The following is a 24,378-nucleotide window of genomic DNA, read 5'->3' as shown; positions in this document are numbered from 1 at the left end:
TTTGCTTTACTGTCTTAGTCTCCTATTTGTCGTTTTGTTTTTTTAAATTAAACCTTGTAAAATTTACCAGGAAAGTGAACCTCGTTTTTCACATCACTATGGGCAGGGAGCTGCTGCTCCTGAAGCTCCCCTTTCCTCGTTCCTTCCAGGAGGAAAGCTGGGTGTGGGAGCGCTGCATGCGCTCCTTCAGAGGCTGCTGAGGGCAGGGCTGGGGAAGGGGAAGAAGTGGATGAAGAACTGCGTGCAGTGTCCTGGCCCTGCTCATCCTCCCCATGAATGACGAGGCCCCCAGGGTGGGCCAGGCACTGCTGCCAAGGCTGAGCACTGACACGGAGAGGGGTGGCTGACCCCCCCTGGGGCTCCAGGCCTTGGGCAGCATTCCCCAAGCACAGCCCAGGGAAGGGTCCCTGCAGAGCCAAGTTGGCATTGCCAGCACCTGCCCTGCCCACTCCAGCAGGGCTCAGCACCAGGCCAGGACACCGAGGTGTGGACAGGTGTGTCCCCAAAGGTGTTGGAGAGCAGGCATTTGGGCCTCAATCCCTGTACCTGGGGGCCATTCCCAGATGTTTTGGCAGCTCCCTAAAGGCAGAGTCACCCCAGGTCAACTTTCCCAGGCCGTGGAGCCATCTCCCAGTTCCTGCTGTTCCACAGGCCTCCAGGAATGCCGTCCTTGCTATCGCAGAGCTCCTCAAGTGGAAGGAGCTGAAGCACGTGGTGAAGACAGGGCAGAGCTGGAGGATGGCTGACTGCTTGGTGAGGATGTGCCCCAGGGACTGTGCTGGGCCGTGGGCTCTGCAGCTGGGCCTGGGGAAGAGACCCCACAGCCTGGAGCTGCATCCTTGTTCCTGGCTCAAGAACAGAGCCCCAGGGACTCTCCTCCAGTCCCATCTCCCCTTCCTGCACCCAGTGGGAAGGAGGAGGGCTCTTGGTAATGGGGCTGCTGCCAGGAGGGGCTGCTCCAGCCACCTGGAAGATGTGTGACAATGCCACATCTTTATGGTCCCTCCAGATGGAAAAGGACAGCAGCAGGGCTGAGCAGCACCTTCATCAGAGCCTGCAGTGCCTGAGGGACCCTCAGCAATGTGTGCAAGACTGGACCATCAGGTTCATGAGCCCCAGCCCGGGGTCCCTCTTTGGGCAGCCCCTGTCCCCCCCAGCCCCTGCCCAGTGCCACATCCAGGCTGCTGGTGGTCCCTGGTTGTTTGGGATCGTGCTGGGGAACAGCAGGGGCTGACAGAGCTCTGTGCCCAGGGACCATCGTGTGACATCCCCAGGACCAGAGCGAGGAGCTGCCTGCTCTGGATTTCAGTGGGGAGTGGGGAGTGAGGGCTGGGAGAGTGGGGGGGGGTCTCTACAAACACGGGAACTCATCTCGGCTCTGTTTTGGTCACAGAACTTCAGGCCTTGCAGAAAGATGGGTGTGAACTCACGCGTTGTCTGGCAGCTCAGAGCAGCTCGATCCTGAGGAGCCGAAGGAGCAGCGGACACCGGGACAGTCCCTGCGAGCTCTGTGGTGCTGGCACTGCTGAGCTGGGGGCCTGTTGTGCCCAGAGTGGGACATTCAGGCTCGACTGATCAGGGACACCCTCCTGCTGATTCACAAGGTGCAGAAAGGACTCCTTGACTTCCCAGGGTTCTTCTCAGAGAAGGCTCTGGGTGTGGCTGGATCCAACCCCAGCCCCAGACTGGGGCAGCACTTTAAGTCTGAAGGGTCATACAGGCGTCCTTGAGCCTGGAGATCACTTTGTCCTAAGGATTATGGCTGGCAAGCCAACGATAGTTTTGTAAATAAAGTTAGGTTTTTTAAGTTTTAAGTAATTGCTTTTCAAATTTCTTTTAAGACATCCCAAAGGTACCTGTGGGCAGGTGGGCACACAGGTGTGATGGGGTGGGTGGGATCAGGCCAGGAATTAGACCCTGATTTTGTGATTTACAGCAGGACTTCTTCTCTGATCCTAATTCCCAGTGTTATGGTGCTGCCAGGTGTGCTGCTGGTGGGTCTGGGACTCTCACACTGAGATCTGATACCCCTAAACTGGGGTTTGGGTCCCTCACATTGGGGGTTCAGGTCCTGGACTCCTAAACTGGGGTCAGGGACCCTGAAACTGTAATCTGGGTTTTTTAAACTGGGTCTGGGATTCTTAAACTGAGATCTGGTACCCCCAAACTGGGGTCTGCAGCCCTCCAGCGTGATCTGGGATCCTCACACTGAGGTCTCAGCTCTCCACCCTGGGACCTGGGCCTCTCAAACTGGGGTCTGGAATCTGCAAAGTGGGTCTGGACCCTCCCCCCACCTGGAGTTTGGACCCCTGAAAAAACTGGGGGGACAAGTGGGGGAGGTGAGGTAGGGCTTTATTTGGAGGTACAAAGATGAAAGGGGGATGGGGAGACCTCAGGGTGGAATTTTGGGTCCACCTTAGAGGGCGGAGGTGAGTGGGAGTAGCCCAGGATGGAGATTTGGGATCCTCAGGGTGGGCTTTGTGGGGTCTCAGGGGGGATTTGGGGGTCCGAGCGTGGGTTCTGGAGGGCTTCAGTGTGGAATTTTGGGGTCCCAGAGTTGATTTAGGCAGTTCCAAGATAGATTTTGGGGTGCAAGATGGATTTCGTGGGTCCCAGCGCCAGATTTCACAGACCCCTTAGTGGAAGGCCTTTGGGGTTTGAGGATTCCCAGGGTGGATTTTGGAGTTTCACAGTGAGTTTCACCCTCCACAGGATGGATTTGGGCATCTCAGGTTGGGTTTTGGGGTTCCAGAGTAGGTTTTTAGGGTCCTAGGATGGATTTTGGGGGTCCTAGGCTGGGTTTTCAGGGTCAGGGGGATGGATTTTAGGGTTCCAGCACCCGCAGCGCAAAGTCCAGGGCGGGGGCACTGTGGGTCAGACACCCCATGGACACCACGTCGATGTGGGGCCCCAAAAACTGGGGGAGGGTCTCCAAAACGATGCCCCCGCTGGCCTCCACCGTCACTCCGGGATGTGCAGCCTTGACCTGCGCCGCAGCCGAGTGCAGCTCCTGGGGGGACACCCTGTTAGCAGGGAGCACCCCCTCCCCAAAATTTGGGGGTACACTGCACATATGGATGTATACTGGATGCTACATAGTGCAGAATCCCCCCCCGAAATTTGGGCCCAAATCTGCCCAATTTGGGACCTCTCCCACAAGAAATCCCCAATTCAGGGATTATTCCACCCACTGAGCTCCAAAATTGGGGTGTCCACCCCCAACCCCTCCAAATCAAGGGTTATCCTGATTAAACCCAATAAAAACTCAATAAAAATAGATTCCCACCCAACATCTGCCCAACTGGGGGTACCACCCACCACTGACCTCCAGAACAACCCCAAGTTTGGGCTCTCCAATCCAAATAGCTGTCCCCCCACCCAGAACCACCCAAAATTGTGGCCTCCTATTCAACACCTCCAATCCAGGCATTTGCCCACCCCTGACCCCCAAATTACAGTCCCCCCACCTAAACTCCCCAAGTTAAGGGTCCCTTCACCCAAAACCTCACAAACTGGGATTATCCAATCCTCTGACTCCCCCGAAATTGGGATTATCCCTCGTATCTTTGGGGTGGCCCACATTTACAGCAGATCCCCATTTTACTGGTGTAGCCTTACCCCGGGATGTCCCCTGTGTCCCATTTTTGGGGTTTATCCCCATTTTTAGAATCCAAACCCCCATTTTTGGGGTCCAGCCCACACTTGGGGTCCCACCACTATTGGCCCCCCTCCGATTTGGGGGCTCACCTGGGGGCTCAGGTTGTCCAGCAGGACGATGTCAGCCCCAGCCCCAGCAGCCGCCAGCGCCTCGTCCGCACTCGAGCACTCGACCCCCAACCGGCGGGTGAAGCCCCCGGCCCGGCGCACCCCCAAAATCATCTGGGGAAGAGGGGGGTCAGGGAGAACCCCAGAGTGACGCCCCAGTATGGGGCAGGGTAAAATGGGGGCTTTCCCACAGTCATTCCCTTAAAATTGGGTTCCCCCACTGCCCTCCCCCCACATTGATCCCCAAATCCCCAGAGTCCCCCAATTCAAGGTTGTCTGCTGCCCCCAAAGTTGGGCTTCTCCCAACTACAAACATCAAAATTTAGAGTTACTCAACGCATGATCTTCCCCCAATTCAGGGGTGACCCCCCAGTTTCCCTCCCAAATTGGGACCCCTGCACCCATCCCCCCCAATTCAGGGGTCCTCCCACATCAGTCCACGCCCACAATACCCCAGTCCAAGAGTCTGTCCCAAAATTGGTACCCCCTTTAAATATTGCTGCTTCCCCACCACCCTCGAAATTCGGGGTACCCCAAGCCATCACTCCCCCAAAATCGAGCCCCCTCCACCAAACCCCCCCATTACCTCCAGACCTCATATTCCCCACACCCCCAGAATTGGGGATGTCACGGCTACAACCCAGAACCCACCAATTCAAGGGTCCCCCTCCAATCTCCCCCCCAATCTGGGGTGCTGCTCCTCCAGTCTCCGAGTTTCCCCAAAATCCAGGGATCCTGCCGCCATTACCGCCCAAATTCTGGAGTCCCCCCACACCCAGAACCCCCCAATTCAAGCCCCCTCCCAATTGTCCCCCCAAGTTTGGCGTCCCCACCTGCTCGAGCCCCCCCGCTGCCGCCGCCAGCGCTCGGTGATTGTCCTTGAGGAGGAGGAGTCCCCCCAAACCTGCCCGGTGGGGGTCAGCGCCCCCCACCCCCAGCGCGTATTTCTCCGCCAAGCGGAACCCGGGCGTGGTTTTTCGGGTGCCCCCCACGACCCCCGCCCAGCCCTGGGCCCGGGCCACCCCCACAGCCCTCGCGGCCATCGAGGCCACCCCGCTGCAGCGCCCCAAAATATTGAGGGCGACCCTCTCCGCTGCCAGCACCCCCGCGGCCGGACCCTCCACCTCGGCCACCAACACCCGCCCGGGGGGCAGCGCCGCCCCCTCGGGCACCCTCCAGGTGACCCGGCACCCCGACACCCCGAAAACGGCCTCGGCGAAGGGGGCCCCGGCCAGGACACCCCCCGAGTGCCCCCCGGCCTTGCTGAGCAGCTGCGCTCGGGTCGCGCTGTCCCCCACGGTCGCCACCGCCGCGTCCGGCCAGGGCGCGTCCTCGTCCAGCCAGGAGCGCGCCAGGGAGCGCAGGCGGTGCGGGGGGGGCGGGGGGGCCCAGCCCCGGGCGGGGGGCGGCGAGCGGGCCGGGGGCGAGCGGGACATGGTCCGGGGGAGCCTGGGCAGAGAGACAGAGGCGCTGCTTGGGGGCTGCGGGAGTGGGATTTGGGGTCGTGGGGAGGGATTTGGGATCTTGGGGAGGGATTTGGGGTCATGGAGAGGGATTTGGGGGCGTGGGGAGGGGCTGTTGGCGCCCTAGGTGGGTCCCTGAGAAGGTACTGGGATCCAGGAAGGATTTTCAGGGAGATATTTGGGTCTGGACGGGTTTTGAGGTGTTGAGGGGGAAATTTGTGTTGGTCTTTGAGGGGTGTGGGGAATACGGGGGTTCTTGGGAATTCGCAAACACCAATTCCTTAGGGGAATTTTGAGGGGATGCTGCGGGGGTTGAGGGTCGCAGGAGGCTCCTTGAGGGGATACTGGGATCCGGGAAGGATTTTCAGGGAAATATTTGGGTCTGGGGGGTTTTGAGGGGGAAATTTGGGTTGGTCTTTGGGAACCCCAGAGTGACACCCAATCCCTCAGAAGAGTATGGGGCAGGGTAAAATGGGGCCTCCCCCTGTCTTTGAATTAAAATTGGGGTCCCTGCCACTGACTGATCCCCACAAATCGGTGTCTTCTCCCCAGAGCCCCCCAATTCAAGGGTGTCTTCTGGCCCCAAAGTTGGGGTTCGCCCAACGACAAACACCAAAATTTAGAGTTACCCAACACACGATTCCCCCAGTTCAGGGTATTGAAGTACTGAGGGGGAAATTTGGGTTGGTCTTTGCAGGATTTGGGGAATTTTGAGGGGTTGCTGCGGGGGTTGAGGGTCCCAGGAGGGTCCTTGAAGAGATATTGGGGTCCTGGGAAGGGCTTGTCGGGAGGTTATTGCGTCCTGGGAAGGGGATTTTGGGCGGCTCCTGGGGGGAGGCTGAGGGTCCTAGGAGGGTCTTGGAGGGGATATTGTGGTCCTAAGGGGATTTTGGGGAAGATTTTTGGTGCTGGGGGGATTTGGGGAGTTATTGGGGTCCTGGGATGGATCTGGGAGTCCAGGAAGGAGATCAAATGTGGGTCCCGCCCCTCCATGGGCACCCAAAATGTGGGTCCCTCTCCCCCGTCCTGCCCCTTCCCCCCAGCTCAGGGGGGTCCAAAGTCCGGTCCGGAGTGGCCACATCACCCACCCCTCCCCCCTCCCCTTCCCGAGACTCCCAGGTGGGGGAGGGGCGCCCCACTGACCTGTCCAGGGTTGGAGGCGACTGAAGCCCGAATTGGGGCTTGGGGGTTCTTACCTGGGGGGGCGTGGCCCGCCTCGCCCCAATGCCCGACCCTGGGCTGTGATTGGCTGCCCTGGGGGTCCCCACCCCCCAAAAAACCCGCAGGCGGTTTGGGATGGGGGAGGGGAAATTCCCTTTATTGACAGTAAATGAGCGTGGCGAGGGCATTGGGGACACTTGAGTGGCGCCCCACGGACGGGGGGGACACTTGGGGTGACACCAGATGACATCAGGTGATTCCCCCAACCTGCCCCCCCTAATTCAGACCCTGCCACATCCCATCAGTGTCACGTGGGGGGGGGGGGGGCTACAGAGGCATCGGGGGTGACGGACACATGGGGGTGACAGGAGGTGACAGTGACAGGGGTGTTCCCGCAATAGCTGTGATAGGGAACACTGGGATGTGAAAGGGAAAACAAGGCGGGGGCGAGGGAGAGGGGGTGGTGACAGTGCCAGGGGTGTGATGGTGACAGTGCCAGAGGTGTGGTGGCACTGCCAGGGATGTGGTGGTGACTGTGTCACGGGTATGGTGACAGTGCCAGGGGTGTGGTGACAGTTCCAGGGGTGTGGGGTGGCAGTGCCAGGGGTGTGGTGACAGTACCAGGGGTGTTCCTCTGGGCGGGGCTGTGGCCGAGGGGTTGGACAAGGTTGGGATGAGGGCAGAAGATGGAGATGGGGGAAGAGGGGAACAGAGGGACATTGCGAGGGGGAGACAGGGAAGAGATCGAGGTGGCAGAGCCATGGTGGAGGGGACAGCAGAGGGGACATGGAGATGACAGTGGGGGCAGGGACAAGAGAGGACCCAGACATGGAGTTGGGGACATGGAGAGGACATGGACATGGTGGTGGGGTCATGGGGATGGGGATGGTAGCCAGGAGGAGGTGGAGGTCAAGGAGACCTGGAGATCATGGAGGTGACCTGGACATGGTGGTGGCACATGTGGAGAGGACAGGGAGGAGCTGGAGGAGACAGGAAGATGGAACTGGGGATGGAGATGAGCAGTGAAATGTGGAGAGGTGGTGGGGACATGGGGAGGACATGAGGGGGGATATGGAGATGTTCAAGGTGAACAGGATGTGGTGGTGGGACATGAGGAGGGGACAGGGAGATGGTAGTGGGGGCATGGAGATGGTCAAGAGCACCTGGAGATGGTCGAAGGGACACAGGAAGTGGGAGAGTGGGGACAGGGAAGAGCTGGAGGTGACCTTGGACCATGAAGGTGACCATGGAGGTGACCCATGAGCAGAGGGCAGGGTTCAGGTGGGACATGGGCCCATGGGAATAGGGGGATTGGGAATGCTGGGACAGGGGGCTGTGGGGACATGGTGTGGGCAGTGTCAGGTGATGGTGTCAAGGGTGTGGGTGATGAAGATGAAGGTGATGATGAAGATGGTGCTGTTGGTGTTGTGGTGATGATGATGGAGGTTGATGGTATTGGGAGATGATGATGGCGGTGTGGGTGATGAAGATGATGATGTTGCAGAGGATAAGGCTGATGATGTGGGTGGTTGTGGTGATGAAGATGATGGTGATGATGAAGGCCACCCCTGCTCCTTATTGAGGGCATTTCACATCTCGATGGGGACCAGCACTGGCAGCGCCATCGGCTCTGGAGCCTCAAAGATGTCACAGTCCAGAGCCTCAAAGACCTCGCTGTGCTCTGGGACCTGCATGAAGTGGGGCTGGAGGGGGTCACCAGGGGGTCACTGGGCTGGAACACTTAGGGGACACCTTGGGGACACCCAGGCAGGACTCCTGGGGGCTGGGGAGGCTCCACTGGTGTTGGGACTAAGGAGCAGCAGTTGCCCATCCCAAACACTGTCCCCACAGGGGGATTTTGCCAAGAGACGAGCACAGAATGGAGCTCCCTAAGGTAAGATCAAGGTGGGACAATTGTCCTCAGGCCATCTTGGACCTTGGGGGAGGTAAACAAAGCTGGGGGATCAGAATGGATCCTGGTGGTGGACAAGGAAATCCAACCCAGCACTGGTGCTGGAATCAGCTGTGACTGGGTCAAAGGGAATTCCAGAGGGGCAGATGGTGACCACTGACCCATGGCCACCACCAAGCCCAGAAACCTCCGGCTGAACAGAAGAGTCAGCCTGAGCCTGGAATAATCAGCACCCAAGGCCAGGGAATTGTTAAACCAATGGCATTAGAGAGGGGTGTAGCCCATGAGCACTGATTCCTGAGTTTGCTAAAATGGATAAACAGGGAGAAGCTCAGAATGACCTCAGGACCCCCCACCACCCAAAAGCTCCAGGGGAAGAAGGACCAACAGGACACTGCTGGATCCATGGGTGGTGCTGACCTTCTGATTGATCTCTCTCCCTCCCTTCTCCCTCTCTTCCTGCCCTTCCTCCTTTCTCTCCCTGGCATTTTATTGTTCAGTAAATTCCACACTATTGACTTTGGTCCCATTTGCCCCTGAATTTGGGCAGAGGCACCCCAAGGATGGGATCTGAACAGCCCAAGATCCTTCAAGTGACCTTAACCCCCTCATTGCCAAGAGCCATGAAGCCACGAGTGCTGATCCTTGGCCAGGGAAGCTCTGTCACTCCCAGACGGAGCAGAGGAGCCAGGGCTCCAGGTTCCTGGCCATGATCCTCTCCTGCCCCGAGCCCAGCCTGTGCTCCCTGGGGATGGGGCTCCCAGAGCCCTGGGCAGAACCTGTTTCCCTCTGTGCCCCAAACCCTGGGGCTCCAGAGGCTGCTCTGGGTGCCCCTCGTCCCTCCCAGCTCCAGGGGGACATTCCAGGGTGTCCCAGCCTGCCCTGCCCAGGGCACACAGTGGTGGGGGGGAGAGAGAGACCCCTGGGAGCCCCTGGAGTCACTCTGGTCATGGTGGGGGAGGGACTGGAGACTCGCAGGGTTGAGCAAGGGCCACAGAACACACAGGGACACGGAACACGGACATGGGAACACACATGGAGATACGAACACACAGGGACATGGGAACACACAGAGATATGGGAGCACACAGGGACACGGAGCACACATGGATACACATAGACATGGAACACACATGGATGTGGGAACACACACATGGACAGGGGAACACACACGGACATGAGAACAGGCACACGTGCATACACAGAGTTGTTTTGCTGAAGGGGTTTATTGATTATTCCAGGGACATTCCCAGGGCTCCCAGGGGATCAGGGGGATTATCCAGAGATGATCATCTCCTCATGCTGCTGGAGGGGGACAGACCCTGGGTGTCATCACCAGTTCCAGACCTGAAAGGCAAAGCCCAAGTCGTGACACCCGTGTCCACTGGGACACGGGAGGGACCTTGTTCCCACCCCTCTCTTTGCAGGGACCTGCAGCAGGAGAAGGGATTTGGAGCCCCGGATACACCTGGGACTGGACTTGGCTCCTGACATCCATGGGGCTCCCAGAGCCTCTCACCCTGGAATATCCCAAAACCTCCCAGAGCCCTTGCTGCTCCCACAGGGACACTGGGTGTCCCCAGAGCCCCCCAGTGCAAGGAAAGCCTTGGGGACAGCTCTGTCCACCGAACCCCAGCACATGGATCAGGGACAGCCCCCTCCATGTCCCTATGACTTTCCCAAGCTCTGCCCACCCCAGAGAGCTCAGGGATCTGCCCTGGCCCCCGAGGATCTTTTGTGGGGCTGGAATCCCCCAAGATTTCTCACCAGGGCATCCAGAGGGGCAGCCGGGCATCACTCCCGCAGAAGCTCCACCTGCTCAGCCACGAGGGGCTGGGGAGAAAGGGGGGGTTAGAGCCACACTGGGGGATACTGGGGCTGGTTGGGAGATACTGGGGCATGCTGGGGTGTACTGGGGCACAGTGAGGTGTTCCGGGGTGCACTGGGGGGTGATGACGAGGACAGGGGAAGCTCTGGGCCCAGCAGAACTGCGGGTACCCACCTCAGACCTCTTCACTCGTTGGACGCCGTTCTTCTTCTGCAGAGAGATGGGGAGATGTCACTGGTCACTGGGGTGTCCCCAGTCCCAGCAAGGCACGGGGGGACCCAACTGGCCCCCAGTTCCCACACTGGTGCCCCAATTCCAGGACTTACCACAATGCATCCACCTGCAGCTCCTCCTATGACTACCTGCAGATTGAGAGCAAAGGTTTAGTCTGGAATGGCCCCTGTGGGACTCAGCGGGTCACAGGTGTCCCCACGCCCTGTGGCTGCCCCCAGTCTGAGTGGGAAAATCCCTTCTGCTCCCCCCAGTCCCACTCCAGCCAGTTTCACCCGATCCCTGTTCCTGCAGGGACCACGGTGGGGATGGAGACGAGGAGAGCGAGGGGAACTTGGGCCCTCCAAGGAGGAGGGGATGGAGTGGGATGTGAGGGCCCCAAAGACACTGAACTGGGGGAACTTTGGGGCCCCTCGGGATGGAGCTGGGGGAGTTGAAGGGATGGGAATGGGGGAATGCAGGTGGGGAGGCAGGAATTCCAGTGGGGGACATGGGGGCTGAAGTGGGAGGTGGGTGGGACAGGGGAAAGCAGGGGCAGAGGACCAAAATTGTTGGGTTTGGGAGGGGCTTTGGGAGTCCAGGAGGGGGATTTGGGGATACTGTCATGGAGAATGAGAAAGGGAAGGGAGTGGAGGGAAAGAGGAGAGGAAGTGGACTGGGCATGGGGATCTTTGGGGTGCCTGGGGTGCACTGGGATGGGTGGGAATACAATGGGGACCCTGGGGAAGGGGCAGCCTTGGGAAGCTCTGGGATGTACAGGCACGCACTGGGGTGCACTGGGATGGCCTGGAGGGTCATGGCCATGAGAGGGGAGGCTCTGGTTCAGCAAAAGAACTCGGGGTACTCACCTTGCCAAAAGCAATGCCACCAACTCGCTGTGGAGAGAGCATGAGATGTCACTGGGGTGTCCCCAGTCCTAGTAAAGATTGGGGGTGACCAAACTTCCCCCCAGTTCCCACACTGGTGCCCCCAGCTCCAGGACTTACCCCAGCACATAGAGCTCCACCACTGCCATCAAAGGTGGCCTGGGCAAGGAGAGCAAAAGGTTGGTCAGGATTGGCCCTTGAGGGGCTGGGGGGACACAGGAGTCCCCAGCCCCCCACCTCCCACCCATGGCTGTCCTCTGCTCTGAGCAGGGGGTGCCAGGGGATTTGGGAACATCACTGCAGGGTGAAAGGCAATGAACTGAGGGCAAAGAATGGAGAGAAGACTCTGGGAATCATCTGGGGGCTTGAGGGGAGCAGGGGCAGAGGGGGAGGCATTTCCCAGTTTGTGCCAGCTCAGCCTGGCTTGGGACTGGAACAGTTCATCCCAGTTTGGCCGAGTTCAGCCTAGTCTGTACTTAAATGAGTTTGGACCTCTTGGTCCCACTTCAGCCTAGTTTGGGACTGGTCTTTGTTCTTGTGTGGGCAACAGAGGAGATGCTGGGGAGATGCCCGAGGGGATCAAGAGGATGGGATGGGATGGGATGGGATGGGATGGGATGGGATGGGATGGGATGGGATGGGATGGGATGGGATGGGGAGGCCCAAAAGGACGGGATTTGGGGATAGCAGCACAGGAAAGCTCTGGGGCCCTCGCAGGGAGGAGCCGGGTCCGAGCATCCGTGGGGAAGCCGGGCTCTGGCAGCGGGAGTTGAATTGCGGCAAGGGGAAGGACAGAGGCAATGGTGGCGAGGAGAAAGCGGCACGGTCCGGGGCCGGGGAGCCCGGCGGAGCCCCTGCATTGGGAAGAGCCCTCAGACCTGAGCCCAGCCCGTGGCTTTGGAGCCTCACCTCGCTCTGTGCCGGCAGGCACAGCAGGATGGAGAAGAGCAGGGCCACGCTGAGCACAGCCACCTTCATCTTCCTCTCGCCCTGGGCAGCGCTGGCTGAGGCTGCAGCAGGGCAGGAGCACCTTTATCCCTGCCGGGACTCCTCCCTGCGCCCTCCCTGACAGCCCCCAGGCCAAAGCCCGGCTTGGCACAGCCCCCAGCCCTGGCCACAAGCCCAGCCCTGGCACAGAGTCCATCCCGCCTGTGGCACGGATCCAGCCCCGCTCCCCGCATCCCTGCAGCTTCCTGCACGGGGCAGCTGCCCCTGGAGGGGACCGGGCACCCGGGGTCCGAGGGGGGCAGGCAGGGATCCAAAGGCAGCTGGGGACCCTGTGGGGACACCCCCACTCCAACACAATCCATCCTCCAACAGCCCCCAGCCCCACACCCCCCATCTCCCGGTACCCCTCCCCTCCCAGAGCGTTCCTTGCAGGACACCCCGGAGCTGAGCCCAGCCCCAAACCTGGAGTGTCAGAGCAGGATTGTCTCTGTTCCCACTGCAGCCCCTGGGCTCATTGGGGTGCACTGACCCCTCTTCCTGGGGCAGCAGCACCCCGGGATCAGGGAGAAGGGGCAGGGGGAGCACAGCGGGGTCAGGGGCCATGGCAGCAGCTGGGGGACCGGGATCTCCAGTCCCTGCAGGTGCCCTGGGGAGCACTGGGCAATGGTGGCACTGGGACACCGGGGCTGGCCTTGTGGCAGTGCTGGGGTGGTGGCAGTGCCCGGCTCCAGCCCATTCCTGTCCCTGCAGCCCCAGACTGCTCCAGGCCCCCAGGGGAAGATCCCCGGGCAGAGCCCCTGGCACAGCCACGGCCACCGTGTCCTGCTGGATCAGCCCAAGCCCGCTGTGCTGAGCTGGCCCAGCCATCGGCTCCCAGGGGCTCTGTGCCCAGCAGGGCTGTGGCTCCAGACCGGGCTGGCACTGGGACACAGCTCCCGAAGCTCCCCTGGCCCCAGGGATGGCCCTGCCCTGTCCTGCCCTGCTCCCAGCGCTGGCCCTGAGCTGGGGCTGACCTTCCCAGCCCAGGGTCCTGCACTGCTGTCCCAGCTCAGAGGCCCCTGTCAGGGTCACCCCGAGGACACAGATCAGTGACAGTCCCTTCCAGGGCTGCCACGAGCTGCCAGTGCCTCCATTCTCCACTGACATTCCGTGACATTTCCAGGACATGTTCCCTCCTCACGGGACACTGACCTCACAGAAGGCACCTGTTGTGGCACAGGTCAGAAAATCCTTCAGGCACCTGACTTGACTGTTTGCATTGGATTTTCCTGCAGAGCCAGCAGTGACCTGGAAGATTTTCTCATCCCAGCAGGAATCACCGCCTGAGTGATTCATGGAGCTGGATCTGGCCCCTTCCCTCTTCCCAGGAAACCAAGAGCTGCCAGCACAGCTCATCCTGCTGCTCCCAGACACTCACAGCTTTTGCTAATGGATCCATTTCTGATTTTCCAGTATTTTAAATCCAAGAACCACAAATATTCACAATACTTCAGTTCTGGTGTGAAATTATCCTGCTTTGAGGCAATAAATCCTGCTTGGGGCAATAAATCCAGGTTCCTTCCTCCAGTGCCTGGCAGTTCCTCTCTGGGAGCCAGGAATGGGGACACTGGGGATAAGGATGGGGACACTAGGGGCAGGGTTGGGGACTGCAGAGTGGGATAAGGACAGCAGGGGCAGAGATGGGAACAGCAGGAATGGGAATGGGGACACCAGGAGTGGAATGGGGACAGCAGGAGCAGGATGGGGTCAGCAGGACTAGAATTGGGACTTGCCGACCACACCCAGCTCCATCCCTCAGGATTCATTTCCCACTCTGTGTCCCATGTCCGAGGTGTCCCCAGGAAGGTTTGGCCACGTTGGGCTCCTGGAGGGGCAGTGGGATGGGGGGAAGGGTCAGGCCAGGCCTCATTGTGCCCAAAGGTCCTTGAGTGTCCCAAAATTGGGGCTCAGGATCTTGGAGAAGTTCCCTGGCCATGACATGGGCACGAGATGGCCGTGAGATGAGAGTGACCATGACACAACCACAACCCTGACCATGACATGATTTGGACCAAGAGATGACCATGGGTTGGCCATGGCAAAACCATGGCTTTGAGGTGACCCTGATGTGGTCGTGGCCATGAGATGACCATGAGGTGACCATGACATGATCATGAGATGACCATTACAGTGAGATGACCACAAGCATAAGATGATGGTGATCAGGAAATGACCATGACCATGAGATGGCTGTGACCATGAGATGACCACAAGATGACCTTGACACCACTATGGCCATGAAATACTGAAGGCTGTGAGATGACCATAACAGGATCTTGACCTAGAGGTGACCATGAGATGACCCCAACACACCATGGCTGTGTGCTGATCAAGACCATGAGATGATCATGACACAGCCATGGCTGTGAGATGATTGTGACCATGAGGTGACTGTGAGATGACCATTAGGTGACCATGACCATGAGGTAATGGTGATGACCATAACTGTAGGAAATAAGGAACGCCTTAGAGAATAAGGGCCTCTTCTATTTTTGTTAAATCCTGTTCACTATGTTCACTTTCATCCACCAAGAGGCACTCTGGGAAGGGCTCAGCTGCGGGTCAGATGGCCAGAGAGTGGGGTGGTGGTCACCTCGTGTGTGAGGCAGTGATGGGCTGGGGAGATGCGTGGACACCACATGATCAGAGAGCTGACTGGGTCAAGGGACACATCAACAGTGACACTGCAGTGACAGGCAGCCAATGTGGGCTTGTTTCAGTAAAGTTTGGGTTAAATTTCAGTTATGTTTGAATGACACAACATAAATGATGGGCCACCTAACCGGGGAAGGACAATTTAGCCAACCTGAGGAGCAAGCAGCAGCAGTCCCCAGGCAAGTATTCAATGAAGTTAAAAATTTTTGTTAAAAGCATTGGTCTATGTAGCAGATGGCAGCAATCCTAACTCAGAGTATACTAATATTAGGCAAGAGCCAGGAGAGACATACATGGAATTTATAGACCAGTTAAAACAAGCATTGGAAAAACAAATCCCTGATGATAGGACCAGCAACAAACTGTTAGAGACATTGGCAGTAGCTCATGGTAACTCTGAGTGTCCAAAGGTGTTGCACGCCCTGCCACGAGAAACACCACTGATGATCCTCCAGATGATCGAGGCGTGCAATCGTCTCGGGATGAATGTGGCAGTGGTACAGGCCCCGGTCATGGGGCAAGGAGTTGCAAAAGCCCTGGTGGCTGTGCAGTTTCCTTTTAAAGCCCACAATCACAGTACCAACCCACATGCTTTGCATTTCTGAAAAGACTGTCCACAGAGAAAAGGGAGATACGCAGTTCCTGGTCAAAACGAACCCCCGGCTAAACAATTTTCTTTTAAAGGCAATTTCCCCAGGCTGCCATCAAAAAAACTTGCACTGGAGCATGAGCCGGCCTCGTGCTGTAACAGAAATCCACAAGCTGATGATGCTGATGACCACCAGTGTTAGTAAAAGAGCCTGAAACAAATCAAATTTTAGGACCATTTCAATTAATAATTGGGGGAAGGGATACAGTTGTGTCTCCACAGATAGAGGACCTCGGTGGATACCAGCCAAAACCATCAAACCTTACCTACAGCCATTAAAGGACTGCCCACCAGAAAATTCCAGTACTCACAACTCCTAACAGCAAGTCTTTAGCGAACATAACACACCAGGAGACTTTATGATTATCTGTTCCCACCCCAAATAACCCCTCTTCAACATGGCTGGTAGGTCTGGCAATAGATGAGTGGCCAGTAAATAAAAAGGCCATCTGTAATATGCAAAGGAACAGTCCCATTGGTAAGCTGAAATACAATCCTGTAGATTTTTGAGACTTGTGGCCTTGCAGCCTTCCACATGCACCATTAGAGGCTCAAGAATTGGAACTGTTTGGCTCAGCTCGAATGGATTACTGCTTTACCTTTCATTATAGAAAAAGAGTTCAATTGGTAACATCTAATGGTGCTAAGCCCCAAATTGTAAAACCAGATGAACCAGCACTGTGGGATGTTTCTCCCCACCATCCAAGGTATAAAAATGAGAGCCTATGGTGCAATTATACCTCATGACATCCATCTAAATCGATGCCCCTTTGCAATTACCACCAGGCACGTTTCTTATTTGTGGGGACAGAGCATGGCCTGCCATTCCATCTCGTATTAAAGGCAGCCCATGTAGCCTTGGTAGGCTTGCTTTACTAACTCCCAATGTCACAACACTAATTGGCAATGACAAAAATAGGGAAATAAACCGCTTTGCACATCAGTTCCAATTCGACTGCACCAGTGAAATAGAATTTTGGAATAGAGGACAGAGGATTGTTGCCTCTGCTTTTGTACCGTGGGTAGGTGCTGCACAAGCAGTAACGCAATTAGGAAAATTAGGATGTTGGTTATGTAAATAAACCAATGCTACTTCTATCTCTAAATGACCTTTTAACAGATGTTGACAGCCTAAGACACACAACGTTACAAAACAGAGCTGCCATAGATTTCTTGCTGTTGGCACATGGATGCCAAGACCTCGAAGGCATGTGCTGCGTGAACCTTTCAGACCATAGTGAGTCTATACACAAAAGTATTCAAGTCCTCAAAGATGGGAGTCAAAAAGTTAAGAATTTATGATGACAAAGACTGGTTTGATGGACTCTTTAAAAGTTGGGAAATCAAGGGGTAGGTGTTGTCTATAATGAATACGGGGTTACTTATCTTCATAATTGTTGTCATTATACTGTGAGTTGTTCCTTGTCTGTTAGGATGTTTTTACAGAGTTCTACAAAAATCTTTCAGTTCTATTTTTACAGTTAAACAGAAAGGGAGAGATGTGGGAGTCAGCCTGACCAGTATCCCAGGACAGGCAACCATCACCAAAGAAAAATTATATCCCAACCCTAAACTTTGGGAGGCCTTTGTTTAAGTTGTGGTGACCTCAGAAGAATGTTATGAAGAGTTATGGGATTGCCTATGTTAATACCTCATGCATATTCCTAACCCTCATTTCCCAGTTAATTATCACCTCTCCCAGTTCCAGACTGTTCTCCCTTCCTTGTATCCCCATTGGCCCTCAGCTGATGCAATGTTCCACCCAACCTACCCCATTGGATCCTACCTTCCCTTACTCCACCTCTGCCCCACTTTCCCCTTTCCCCATTGGACCCTAAGCTCAACTCTACCCCCTCCCTTACCCCATATTTACACCTTGGACCTCCCTGTATCTTTGTCTTCAACCCCAGGCTCCTAAAGTGACCTTGTCCTCTCAGTTGTTGTATTTGGATTTTTGGGCCTCATCCCACATTTACTTTCATTATTAATAAATTTTTTTATGTTTCTGAGTTGTGGTTGTTGTTCCGTTCTTCTTTAATTTTTGCCACTTCTGCCCTGATATCCGCAAAGCCTAAAAAGGATTGTTGGGGACCACCCTCGACCCCTGATATGAGATGACCATGACAAAACTATGGCCATGAGATGACCATGACCATGAGATGACCATGACACAACCATCATCCTGAGATGACTATTACAGTGAGACGACAATGGACATGAGATGATGGGGATCAGGAGATGACCAAGAACAAGAAATAACCATGATGCAACCATGACTGTGAACGAGATGATGGAGATCAGGAGATGACCATGAGGTGACCACAATATGACCACTGCTATGAAATAATTGTGGCCACAGGATGACCATGACCATGAGATGATGGCGATAAGGAGATGACCATGACCATGAGATGACCATGACCATGAGGTGACCATTACTGAGAGTTGACCATGAAGATGAGATGATGGATATCAGGAAATAAATGACCATGACTGTGATGATGACATGACTGTGACTGTGAGATGACCAAGAGACGGCCATGACCATGAGAGGACTGTGACCATGAGATGATGATGACACAGCCATGTGGTGCCCAGGATCATGTAGTGACCATGAGATGACCATGACACAACCATGGCCATGAGGTGATCAAGAAATGTCCGTGACTGTGACCATGACATGCTGACAACTGTGAGATGACCATGGGCATGAGGTATTGTGACCAAGAGATGACCACGGCATGCCCGTGACCATAACATGATCCTGGCCATGAGGTGACCATGAGCATGAGATGATGGTGCTTAGGAGATGACCATAAGATGACCATGAGTGACCATGAGTGAACATGAGCTGGCCTTGAAGATGACCATGAGATGACCATGACCCGGCCATGGTCTGGATCTCCTCAGATCCTGTCACTCACCTCCCGCTTATTATGAATGGGAAACAACAGTCTCAATATTCAGCAAAATTTAGATTGCTTTATTTGATAGAGACGGAGCATGCAGCGATGGGGAATGTGAGGGGTCACCGTCCACTCCACGCTCCACCAAACCCTATTTTGTAGCGTCTTCTTATACTGTGATTTCTCGTTGTAATCAGTAATTTTTAGTATTTTGCTGTCATAATTTGGGCAGGTAAGCAGTGGTGGTCGAAGAAGCATCTGCATCCAAACTCACAAAGCCTCTGGGCGATAGTCAGTCTCACAGATAACCATCTGGTCTTTGTAGACAACCACCAGGGAAATCTGCAAGTCTGGTCCTTGAGAGAGGCAGCACTGATCAAACAAAGGCAGGAAGGGCTATCCAAAAGTGTGATTTTGCAAGCTGGCAGTTGATGTAACTTATTTGGAAAACATAACATACGTAAAATAACATAACATAACATAACATAACATAACATAACATAACATAACATAACATAACATAACATAACATAACATGGTGATTTAAAACAGAATGATTTAATCATATATATTTCTTTATCTAGTGTCCATGCTTCACTTCAGAACATAGCATTCTGGCTCATACAAACCCCAATATTTTATGATTAACACATATCTTTTATTAATTATCACAATTTCCCCACTTCTTTTCTTTTATCCCATTGATTCATGTGTTGGCTACAAATTTTGACAGGACTTCTTGTACTAGATTTAATTCACTCACTGCCATTAGTTTTGTTGCCTTCTCAGGGTCTATTGGTATTGTAGCAACTTGCATTCCTTGAACCACCGACTGGATTAGTCGAATGAAGCATGGAACAAGACAAGGGATGAACAGTACTCCTAATAATGCACATGTTAACATAAAACCTAATTCCTTCCACCAATCTCCCCCCAACAGGTTATTCCACCAATTATCATTAAACACAGAGTTCCAGGTTTATACAGGTACATGGGCTATTTGTTATATTTCTTCTACAATTTTAGTAATTACTTCACCATTATCATCAATTTCTATGCAGCATTCAGAATTATTGAACTTCCCACACACTCCCCCTTCTTCAGCTAACAGATAGTCCAGGGCTCGTCGATTTTGATATACTGCTGCTCTAGTTTGGGTAAGTTGTTTAGCTATCAATTCCATTGCTCGGGCTGTTTGCTTGGAAGTAATTTCTACTAGGCCTTGTAGCCTGATAATTCTATTTATCATATAAATTGGAGTGAGATAGCCCCAGCTTCCATCTTGAGCCCCATAGTACTCAGTAATTTGTTCTGGGGGCCATTCATCATCCTTCCAGATTTGTGTTCCCCCTATGGATGGGCTCTTTTTGTTTGCAGGCAAAGTTTCATACAAGGGAACTCCTAACACTTGATTGTCTTTCTCTTCTGGTAATGTAAAAACTGCAGGCTGGATAATCCCTCAGGTACATGTCCCTCTCCATCTGTTTGGTAGGGTATTAGAAGCTCTTTTCCTGCAGATCCAAAATATTCCGTCTGGGACTTTCCAGCTTAGCTGAACTGATTCAGGTCGTTGCCAATAGATTCTTACACTATTCTTATTATACCAGCAGAGTCCTGTAAAATTGTTCTTTATACAATTACCCTTACTTAGCTTTCCTCGATATTTTTTTAGAGTTTTGGGCCACCAAGACTGATTGCTTGCATTTGTAGTCAGGAGAGTCTTACAGGGGGTGTGCCCCACATCTTGGGTAAAGTTAGTTCCCTGACGTGTTATAGATGCTTCTCCTGTTACCTCATGACTTAGAACCCACCCTTCAGGTCTATTGACTCCCCTCAATATTTCTGTTTGATTCCACTGTAATAAATGATCTGGGCCTAATCCCTCCCCCCTCCATGACCATTGTTCAGTCATCTGCATTCCTCCACAGTGATCCAACAGTGACTTCAGTTCAGTTCAGTAGTAATTTCTCACATTAATTCCACAAATAAATTCTTTCCCAAGGGGGGTAAGTTCCGTTCACTGAGTTGTTGTTTTATTTTCTCATACAAGTTAAAATTTCCCCCACAGTTTATCCTTGTTCCTCTGAACACTTTAGTTGTATTTTTTATCAATTCCTCCTTGTAGTGATCTCGCACCTGATCTGAATATCCCCACATACCTTCTTTTGGGAAGCAGAGGTGCGTCTCTCCTACTGGGCAACTTTGGTATGCTGATGGAGCCCACCCTCCTTTTCCCAAATTCGTGGCCACCCAATAACTTTTTCCCATAATAGTACACGATTCCAGCTTGTGCTGATTCTAGCAGGAATTGATGTGTGTGGAAGGCAAGGGTGGATACCGTGCATCCCCGTACCCAATTGTCTGGTGACACTTGGAACAAGCATCAGCATTATTTCCTTTTATCATCATTAGCAATAGGATGACTCCCATGACCATTTTCATCCCTCTGCCTCCCTCAAGGCCTATGGGGTTGCTGCCAGTAGCCGAGGTTTGTTTGATCTTCTCGGCAGCAGGGAATATGTCCTGGGCTCTCCCACTTTGTCTTTCTCTTTTGGTAGTGTTTCTTAATTTTGTCCCAAATTTAGCTTTAACATTCCAGTACGAGGTACAGCAGTGACAGCTCGGTATACACAACCCTTCCGACACTCTATTGCCAAAACCTCTGCTCTGGCTTTCTCTTTTCCTCTTGTTCCATTCTCAAATAACTCCCACCAGTTATGATCATCAATTTCGATTTTTCCTCGTGCTGATAGGGTATTTAGCACCTTAACAGTTTCCTTCTGTTCCTTTCTTCTACACTGAACAAATTATGTGAATGGGAGATACCCACCATAGGGATGAGACCACCACAGCTCAGGACAATATGGACAACTCTTTTTGATGAAGGGGTTACAATCACACCTGGCTTCAGGACAGGTGACTTTCAGTCCTGACTGGGAGACCTTCGAGACAAATTGATCCGGTGCCGACATCGAGAGCTCTGGATTTGCCCTTTGAGGTCTCCAGGCTCGGATGTCACTGCCCAACCTGCAGTAGGAGGGGTTACAGGACCCTGGACTCTACTCACATGTGTCCATCCCTTTTCAGGTGTCCTCACAGCTGTTTCAGTTGTTAACAGAACCAAATACAGTCCTTCCCATTTTGGATCTAGATTTTCTTCTTTAATTAACACAGGTTGTCGTGGCCAAATCTTATCTATGGCAAATCTTAGAGGGACGGTTTGAGCTAAAATTCCCCTCTCCATTAATACTTGTAAATTTTTATTGATTATTATTATGTAATTGTGGAGGGAAGTGTCCTGAACTAAAGCTGGATCAAGTTGTTCTCCTTTAGGGTCAGGCATACCATACAGCATTTCATATGGTGAAATCTCTGTTCTTGAATTTGGCATTGTTCGTATATTAGACAGGGCTAGTGGGAGGCACTTTGTCCATGGCATTTTAGTCTCAATCATTAATTTTGACAGCTGTTGTTTCAATGTTTGATTCATCCTTTCAACCCTGCCAGAACTCTGAGGGTGCCAAGGTGTGTGATACTCCCAGCTGATGCCCAGGGCCGGGGTCAGTGACTGCAGCACCTTTGATGTAAAGTGCGTCCCCTGCTCTGAGTCTATGGCTCGAACCAGGCCATACCTTGGGATTATGTGTTCCAACAATATTTTGGCTGCCACTTGTGATGTGGCTCTAGCTGCAGGGTATGCCTCTACCCAGTGGGTTAATTTGTTACTATTACTAGTAAATAGTTCCATCTTCCTATATATGGGAATTCTGTAAAATCTATTTGTATTCTTTCAAAGGGTGTGTAAGCAAATTTCCATTCTCCTGATGGACCTTGTAGCATAACTTTTAATTAATTTTGTGAACAAGTTAACCAAGTCTGGATGCTCTGCTTTGCAATATCAAAAATGGCAATGCATCCAAACAAATTTAAATATTGGTCTTCTAGCACTCTGGTTCCAAAATGAGTTCGTTGATGTAATTGTTCAGTAATTTGTCTGGCCTGGGTTTTGAGTAAACTTTCCCTGCCATCTGGTTAAACCTATTAATTCTCCTGCAGTTCTGCCCTGAACTTCTTTATCGTTTCTTTTTACTGAAGAGTAATTGTCCACACAATCACATTCTATATTTTCTCCTGGTTCCTCATATAGGAATTGTGCAGGACTTTGAGCAGTTGCTGCTTTTAGCTCTAAGTCTGGGGAAGTGATTAGAATAGCTTCATATTTTAATATTCGGGTATCAGTTAACCATTTCTTGGCTTTTTGATTCAGAATTCCCCTCACATTATGGGGGTGTGGACCACTAGGGTCTCCCCAAAGGTGACTTTTCAGGCTTCTTCCATTAAAAGTGCTGTGGCCACTGGGGCCTGCAGACATGTGGGCCAACCCCGGCTGACAGGGTCGAGCAGTTTAGAATAAAATCCCACTGGCTTTCGACTGCCTGCCCATTCCTGGGTGAGTACCCCATATGCTGTTTGATCAGAGGTGTTTACAAATAACTGAAATGGTCTCTCCAAGTCTGGGAGACTGAGTGCAGGGGCTTGAATTAAAGCTTGTCTGACCTTTTCTAAACTTTTGTCATCCTCCTCTGCCCATTTCAGGCGATTACTGGTAAGTTTTTATATAGAAATTTCACTTTCTCACTAAATCCCTCTATTCATTGATGACAGTATCCCAGCAGTCCCAACATTTTCCTCACTTCTTTTTTAGTCTTTGGAGGTCCCAGGCTTAGTTATCCAAACACTCTGTTAGGATCCAATTTCTTTTTCCCTTTACTTAACCAATGACCTAAATATTCTACTTCTGCTTCTGTGAATTGCAATTTAGCTTTGCATATCTTCAAACCCTGCTGTCCTAAAAAGTTTAAAAGTCATATAGTCCCATTTCTAGTAGATTTCTGGTCTTTTTCTGCTATTAATAGATCATCTACATATTGTAACCATTTCACCCCTTCTGGTAGCTCAAAAGATTGCATTAATTCTTCTAGGGCTGCCCAAAGACATTGGGGGATTCTGTAAAGCCCTGAGGCAATACTGTCCAACGCAGTTGTCGTTTCCTGCCTTTATCAGGATATTCCCATTCAAAGGCAAAGCAATCTCTGCTACTTTCCTCTAACGGGCATGCCCAGAAGGCATCTTTTAGATCTATTACACTATACCAAGTGTAGCCAGGGGACAGCTGGCTTAAGAGTGTGTAAGGGTTTGCTCCTATAGGAAATTTGATGACAGTTCGCTGATTTATAGCCCTCAAATCCTGTACCAATCTGTAATTCCCGTCTGTCTTTTTGACAGGCAGAATAGGAGGATTATGTGGGGACATACATGGTTCTGAAATCTCTTGTTGCAAAAGGTTTTCTATGAGAGGCTTAAGGTCCCGTCTCCCTTCTAATGATATTGGATATTGACAAACTCGGATTGGCAAATCAGGATCAGTGATTTTCACTTTGATAGGTTTCATTTTTAATTTCCCTATTTCCCCAGTGATGTACCACACCTCAGGACATATTTGTTCCTCATCTTTTTGGTTAAGGCATAAATTTTAAGTTGCCCTCGGGATACTTCAATTTTCAAATCCAATGCTATTATTAAATCCTTCCCCAATAAATTATTTTTTGTCTCTGACAGTAACAGCAGATCATTTAATCTATTTTTTAATAGGGTCTGTATTTATACATTTTTAATAACAAGGATCCGAAACGGCTTACCCGGCGCTTTCTTAAGGGGGTCCCAGGTGGCTCTCAGAGGGCTCCGGGGGATCGCAGAGGGGATCCAGAGGGATCCAGAGGAATTCTGTGGAATTCCCCGTCGTTCCCCCCACCTACCGCGCTCCCTCGGTCACTTTCACTTTCCTCTTCGAACCTGAGAGACCGGGACCTACCCGGCGCCGGGTGACGTCACTCAGATGTCGGGCTGCCATTGGCGGACAGGAAATAGCGCCGCCAATGGCGAGGCAGGAGGCGG

The sequence above is a fragment of the Sturnus vulgaris genome, unplaced genomic scaffold, assembly GCF_052056855.1.
Source record: "Sturnus vulgaris isolate bStuVul1 unplaced genomic scaffold, bStuVul1.hap1 Scaffold_198, whole genome shotgun sequence".
Taxonomy (NCBI): domain Eukaryota; kingdom Metazoa; phylum Chordata; class Aves; order Passeriformes; family Sturnidae; genus Sturnus; species Sturnus vulgaris.
This window is presented reverse-complemented; position numbering follows the sequence as displayed.